An 8,065-nucleotide genomic window follows, 5' to 3' on the forward strand; every position below is an offset into this window, starting at 1 on the left:
CATTGGAAAAAAGCATGTGATATATCATATATGTCAAGAATATAAGGTCTTTTTTTTTCTCCCATTCATATATCATTTTTATTTTTATAATCATGTAGAAAATGTAGATATTATTTCTGCTGAATTAAGAATAAATCTAAAGTTATCCCTATATATGGCAAACACAAAACATGTACATGATAAACATTACATTTACCACCCTCTTTTATCATCACGTTCTAGTGATTTTGCACAAGTAGCAAAGAGCCGGCAAAAGATGAAAACTAGAATCATGTGTATTGCATATGCATGATATATAGTACTCGTAAAACATGAATTCAAGCAATTGCCTATTGCATATCAGCATTTGCACATTACATTTTACTCTCCCCCCATCATGTGTTCCAGAGATATATGTTTATATAAGTCACAAGGAAGAAATTATAAATTTGGACATTGGGTCGCCATCTGATTGGTCTTGTAAGATACTGTGCGTTCCAAAATAGGGCTGCTGGGCCTAAGGGGTATTTGGGCTCACAATCTATTTGTATGGTGGGCTTTTGGATTTCCTACCATGGGTGACGCTATGCTCAGCTACCCTGTTTCCTGAGTCTCCCTTCTTTTCTACCTAACACTCCCCTTTTCTTTCTTAGGGGTGATCACTATTTCTCTCTCTAGTCTTTCCACTCCGGAATTGCCAACCCCTACAACTGACTTCCCCTTGCCTATTTATAGCGAGAGTTAGTGGAGTGATCATCATCATTCCCTTGTTGGGTGGAATGAAGGGTCCAATACCTTCTCCCCTAGGTGGAGGTTTAATGGTGAGTGGGGAAGGTGGCAGTGGCATTGGAACTAGCTCCACCACTGGATTTGATGCTCGGCAGGGGCATTCCCTAGGCAATAGAAGGGAGGCCCAATACCGTTTCGTCTAAGTGGATGTTTGGTGACGGGAGGGAGAAAACGATAGTGGCGTCGGGACCAGCCCCGCTAGTAAGTTCTGTGCTCAGCAAGGGCACACCACAGGCTACTTCGAGCACTCCGAGCTTAAACTGCTCGGACGGCACGTGCGTTACCATGTGTGATCAGTGCAGGGCTCTTATACATGTTAGCCTTCATAGGCCTCAAGGTGATTGGGCTTGACGGAGGGTGAGGCCCGTACAGATACTATTCAGCTCCTTCACAAATCTTTCCATGGCTGAGGTTGGTAAGCACAAAGGCATCATAATCCCATCCTCTCCTTTACTATTATTCATTGCTTCAATGTAAAATGTAGTTGCACTAGTACTTTGGATTTGAAAAATCTTAGCTAGTCCACAGTAGACTGCTTTTCCCCACCCAAAGTCTGCATCTCTTAGCCCCAACTATGCCGTGTTTGACACAACGAAGGATTTCAGAATGGTGGTATGAGGTCGGCCTTTAGTCACCACCAAATTTATAAATGATCGAACGTACTCGTCGGTGACATTAGCTTTTGCCTTCCGAACTAATTCCAATGCATACTCTAAAGGGTTCTCACAAACTTCCTAACTGTTGTTATTGCCAGTGAGATTGCATATGCATTGCCATAATACCCTCTTGGTAATGGAGGGTTCAATATGACTCGCACACTATTCATAAATATCAAGCGCACTTGGTCTTCTGGGTTTGGTGAAAGTGCTATGGTCCGACATTGCCACAAGAACGTAGTTAGTACCTCAAATGTGGAATATTTACCCAAGTGGTGCGGTACCTTTTTACAAATAGCAGATACTTGGGTTGATCCAAAGAAGAAACAACAACAAGCTAGTTCGTGAAGAGGGTTGATGATCAAGCTCTGAGGCTCAACCAATTCATCAAATTCGTGATGTGTGCATGTCACCTGTGGTGGGTTCCTAGCATTGAAAAGTTCCCTTTGACACACAGGTGGATTGAAGGTGCACATGCTCCTTGTGCAATCTCACCAAAGGCATTCATGAATAGAGCTAAGCCTGGAGCATCACCCATGAGATGGTTGAGGCGTAGGGCAAAGGTAAATCCACCACACCTTAGTCGGGTCACCTGCCAAATACCACAATTAAAAACACAGGTGTTTATACAATAATTAGATACATTTTCGGCAGTAAAGAATACATTGGTTGTCTGGTTATTCTAATTTCACATAAGTTAGGAGTGTTATGCATCACCCATGTTGGTGCGACCAGCGAGGATAAAGAACACATCATACAATTTCTTATTAGTATTGTCATCTTTAGATGCAATAAGATTTGAACCTGTAATTTGAAGAAAATTCATTCCAGCTCATTTTGTCATATGGTTCGATAAAACTTTTCAAGAAATTTTCATCCAAATCTAATTGCCTTTTGTGTTTATACCGCTAAGAACATATTAAATAAGTATGCAATTACAAACTGCAATGGACATTTAAAAAGAAAAAGAAAAATACACATTGTCAAAGTGGTTAATAGCATGCACAAATATTTATTGTTGTTATGTGTATTTTTCTTGGTACTGTTTGACTTAAAAAAAATTATTAATAAAATCAATTAATGGATTATCAAATGCACCTTAACTTATGCCATCATGGCACACATTAACAAAAGCCATAAATTCATAACCAATGACAAGCATTGTTTGAAACTTCATATCTTCAATTGCTTAACCATCAATTACCACTAGAACTAAAATTATGATGGTAGAAGGGTTCAAGTTACACTTCCAGTAACTTTTATGTATACAATTATACATTTTTTAAACTGTAGATTTTAGGAAATCTAATGGTTAAGAAAAATGTTAACTACCCATATTATCATTAAAAATTTATTGCTTACTACTTTAGCTAACTTAATTATGGACATTTCCTTCTAAAAAAAAATTATGTACATTTTTTTTTTGTCTCTCTCTAAAGATGTTTAGAGGGAGGGAGAAAAAAATTATTATGCAAAATCTGAACGTTTATGTTTAGAGAGAGATTAAAAACACCAGGCTAGAGAAGAAAATCAATTTAAGCAAATTATCCTTCCTTGAACTGAACCATCCAAACACCCAGCAGAAAAAGAAAAGCAAGAAGTCAAGAACACTTCCCCTGTAGTTTCAACCCCAAAACTTAATATTAAGAGTTGCCTCCACAATATATAGTACATCCATGATCTATCTTCTCCCATAGCAGGTGGAAATTGAACAAAATAAATAACATCAGATATTGTGAACCTCATGCTTAAATCGATAATTTCCTTTTAATTTTACTATCCAATGGAAATGGAGATGATGATATGAGAAGGAAGAAACTGAAAAGGTGTCTAAACTGCATAGTATCACAAGTGTTGTTAACAACAGTTTTAGCTCTGCTAATCTGCTGCAAAGTGCCACCAACAACAGATCTATTTCATTTTTCTCATTTCTACAACAACACCAACTCTTTGTTTCCCATTTACTTCTAAGGGTCTGTCTGTGTATATTGGAATGGGAGTATTAAGCTGAATTCTATAATTCTTCCTGTTAACGTGTAATAAGTTGTGGGCTTTATGACCACCTTGTTTACTTGTGTAGCACACATACTTGTACTACACACTCTGGGCACTCATGTATATTTTATTATTTGAGAAATACAATACATTCATTTAGTATTTCTAACATGGTATCAGAGCCACTGCTCTAATCCTCTAGGGTGCCGCACTTAAGCAATCTTGTCTTCTTGGATGTCATCCACCACAGCCGTAGTTGTCAGCAACATCGCTGCCTTCACTGTGACTACAGTACATTAAAGACCACTGCCTTGCCGCCACTACCACTTCTGCTTCTCCGATCAGACCGCAGATTGCACCATTAGAAAGTGCTCTCTCCGATTTGCTCGCCTGAGAAAAATCATCTTCATCGGACCTCTCATGCGCCACTATAAGTCTCAATGGTACCATCATGCGCCTGCATATGCTTCCATGCACCAAAATTGTATCTGCTGATGTCATCGATTACGTTATCTACGCCACGTCATCACCGCCACGTTAGCTTCAGTCAACTACTTGCATCATCTTGCTAACATCATCACCGTTGACTTTGTTGGCCGCGCTGTTGATCGTTGACATTGACTTTGACCGTTGACTTTTCTAAGGTTGACTATTTGCAGTCAAGGTGCTTCTTACCTAGTTTTTCACGTAAATTTCATTTTTGAAGTCTATTTTTGCATATTTTGCTTCCAAATGAAGAATAAGGATAGGTTTTCTTTTATTGCAACAACCGTCATCGATAATCCAATAAACGATTTTGCAATTTTTGCAAACGTCTTGGCTATAATATTAAGACTTGCTATCAACACAACAAGTTAGCTGTTTCCATTTCTGTTGCTACTTTTGCTAACACTAAGAATTTCCAACCAATAGCTCCCGTCTCCGCAAAGTCCAAATCTTTTGGATCCACTATCACCATTTCCATGGTTGACCTTCAAAACATCATCGCTAACACCATTCGTATGGTTGGTATTAATGCATCTTATTCCTCTTCTCTCACAGTTTCATCTGGTATGTCTTCTTCCTCTTGATTCTGCTTGTTGCAACCACATGACACCTCACCCATCCTTATTTTCTCAACTTGAACCTGCACCACATCCTCTTAATATTCGCACAACTAATGGTTCCACAATGTTTAGTCATAATATAGGTTCTATCTTGACCTCCAACCTCTTGGTTCTTGGGGTCTTTAATGTTCCTAACCTTTCTTAAAATTTATTTTTTGTGGGATAATTAGCTGAGTTGGGTTATCGCATTATTATTCTGGGTGTATTGTGTAGGATCTGAGGACGGGACGGGAGCTTAGGATCGGTCCCAGAGTTGGGCGTATGTTTCCTGTGGACAACCTTCGTCCTCCACCTGTTGCTCCTGTTTCTGTTGCTGCTATAGCTGCTACAGTTTCATCTATTCATTCCCTTGCACTTTGGCATGCTCGACTTGGTCACGCATCTTCCTCTCGGGTACAACACTTGGCTTCTAGAGGTTTGTTAGGTTCAGTATCCACAAAAAATTTTGATTGTGTTTCATGTCAGTTAGGAAAACAACCAGTTTTGCCTTTCAATACCATCTTTGACCTAATTCACTTTGATGTTTGAGGGCCTTCCTCTATCTCTAGTATTGATGGATCTCGATATTTTTCTGTCTTTGTTGATGATTATTCTCGCTATAATTGGATTTTTCATATCAAACATTGTTCTGAATTTTAACAATTATATTCTAATTTAACAATAGCTCTTGTCTCCGCAAAGTCCAAATCTTTTTAGTCTTTCTTTGGTTTCTTCCTCCTTTCTGATAGGGCTGACTTCTTTTTCCCTTTGTTTTATGGGCACTAAGCCATGCCTTTTCACGGATCCAGGGCCCCAGGCCCATTATCCTTCTTTCGTTTGTAAGCTCAATTTCCTTTCCTCAATTCTTTTGCTCCCATAGGTTGGCCCGATGTGCCATTTGTTTGGGCCTTTTACCATGATTTTTTAGACCTCAATAAAAGGATATAAGGTGCTCATGTCTCGAATGCTTATAAGGTGTGTGCATACAAGCTTGGAGTGCATTTGGAAGTGCGGCAACTTTTAGTGAATTTGGTAATGTCAAACTAATGGTATGCCATCGCCAAGAGTTATTTCTTCCTTTAGTATTCTCAATACTACTTGAAGATAAGTTCTACAAATTGGGGTCCTTCCATTTGCTATATAGAGGGCAGAACATGATTTTTCTTTACCGAAGATATGTTCTGCCGTAGACAACAACTCCATACTTTGCTAACTTGGCTTCTAATTTTGAGACGATGATCGGCTAAGCATCGGAGATGTCGATATAGGGTTGCTTTATTCCCAACATAACAATTTTTTTTTCGCGCTTTGGTTATCCTCTTTGTTGAAGATACATGGTACTGCAAACAACGGCTCCATACTTTGCATGCTTGACTTCTAACTTTGAGACAATAATAGGCTAAGCATTAGAGACGTCGGTGTAGGGTTGTAGCTTCTCTAGCACAACAATTTCTATCATTAGCCTCTATGCCGCTTATTCCAAGTTTCCTCATTGTACTAAGATTCCACTTGAAAATCTTTGGAATGGATTTTCAGCAACCAGCTTGCGATTTTTTGAGCCGTTTGACATCAATGTTTAGAGTGAGCTCTAGCAAAGCATTCTTCAAAGGTATGTGGCAAGAGCAATTTTTCTTGAGGGTGGCAACATTGACGCTTCCCTCTTTAAGCATAATCTTGAATCCAAGAAAGATTAAGGTGTTGGCATGGCTTGGAATGCATGCACTTGTCACAACTTGAGATATACAAACATGCCATGGCTTGGCATGCGCAAATCGACCATGATTTTGGATGCATGAGCTCGTCATAGCTTAATGTGCATGAGCGTGTCACGGCTTCGGTGAGAGGGAATTGAGTTCGGATTTCCTTTGTCGTTGGGTGCTTCGAAAAGGTTTCCATTTCACCCTAAGTGCAAATGTGATTTATATTAGTAAGCAATGGTCATAGCTAAGTGTAGTAGCACACACGAATTATAGAAAATATTTTGATGACAAGTTTAGAGTGTTGAAGTGATTTAAATGAAATAGATAAATTTAATTAGTAAAGAGAGTGCTTAAAAGTCTTAGCTTAAACGTGCATTGGCGCTAGTATGTCACTCGTGTGACTTCAAGACTTGGTTTATGAAATTTCACTACTTGAAGACTTGGTGTGTGGAATATTTCGCGACTTGCGGTAGGCCATTTGGCTATGGCCTTCAGCTATTTGGTGAAAACTTCATTTAGTGGTAACGTCAACTATTCAGCTGCAGAAGGATGCACACAGCAGCATTTACACTTGTCCCAAAACAAGTCAATCACCAACGATAGCCCCCATACACTTAACGCTAACCCCGACAACAATACAAACTCAAACAATGAAGAAGACATATGTTGAGGAGATGTCGATGATGAGCTTTTAGCGTTGTCGTTGGGGGTTCTTGGGTTGAAGTTGAAGTTTAGAACTTCGCTTCATTGATCATTGGTTGCTGCCTTCCTTCCCTTTGCGGTCAGACTTGTAGCTCACCATTTTTGCATTTTCAAGCTACAACAAAAATGTTCACAAATATTATATAAAGCAGGAGATGTAGGATAACTCATTCATAAGGATGATAGTTAAAAAATAATATAGATGAGTGGAAGAAATTTTTTTCCTTGAATAAGAAAGTTAATTCTCCCTCCATCCTCATAATTCTTCACTTCTTAGATGGATTCTAGAGGTTAGAGAGATTTCGTTGCACGTTTTGGAGCATCTCCACCGACTCAATAAGTTGAGGGGGGACCTTTTTTTAGCTCAACTCCACAATGCTCTTCTTGCGCGGCAAAGCATTATATGGTTTCTGTTGGAATGAAAAGTTGGTGTGAGGACACCATCTTTTGCTACTTTCACATCTTCAGATGCATGACCTTTCTTGTTTCAGTTGCTTGACTCCCCAGCAGAGTCACCAAAATGTCGAGGACATTTTGCGACGCGGGCCGAAAATGCAAAAACAGTCCAAATCTCCCATTGGGTTCTTTAGAAGTGCTTATTTGTGGAGAATCAAGCCCAAAATTCACAATGTATAAAAAACAAAGGCTAATGGTGCTTTGATAAGAGAGAGTCAAAATGCTAATAACAAAAGTGCAGAAAAGACATAAAAACATAACAAGTCTAAAACTTTAACTCACAGTCACCGAGAGGAGGAAATTGAGAGAGGTTGTGAGGAAGAGAGGGAAAGTTCCCTTTTACCCATATTTCCACCCCTAAGGTTCGGAATCATGAGAATGTTTCCTAGCTCAATGAGTTTTTTCTCTCAAGTTTCAGCTCTATGGGAAAACCGTGGTTCAACAGGTCTGAAACTTCGACCCACAGTCACCAAGAAGAGGAAATTAAGAAAGTTTGTGAGGAAAAGAGGTAAGGTTCCTCCATACCCATATTTCCACCCCTAAGCTTCGGAATTGTGAGATTATTGACTAGTTGAATGGGCTTTTGCTCTCAAGTTTTAGGTCTCTAGGTAGAACGTGGTTGATTTGTTTATGAGCTGAAGAGAGAGTTTTATATAGAGTTTAGGGTGTTGCTCTTGACTGGTTTTTGAGTAGTAGAAGAGGC

At 39.2% G+C, this 8,065-nt stretch overlaps 1 pseudogene; it reads right to left on the bottom strand.

Annotated features, from left to right (window-relative positions):
- Nucleotides 1-1,100: 1,100 nt before the first annotated feature.
- On the bottom strand, nt 1,101-3,920 carry LOC142620310 (benzyl alcohol O-benzoyltransferase-like; annotated as a pseudogene).
- Between the last annotated feature and the right edge of the window lie 4,145 nt (nt 3,921-8,065).

This window comes from Castanea sativa, chromosome 12 (assembly GCF_040712315.1).
Source record: "Castanea sativa cultivar Marrone di Chiusa Pesio chromosome 12, ASM4071231v1".
Lineage (NCBI taxonomy): Eukaryota > Viridiplantae > Streptophyta > Magnoliopsida > Fagales > Fagaceae > Castanea > Castanea sativa.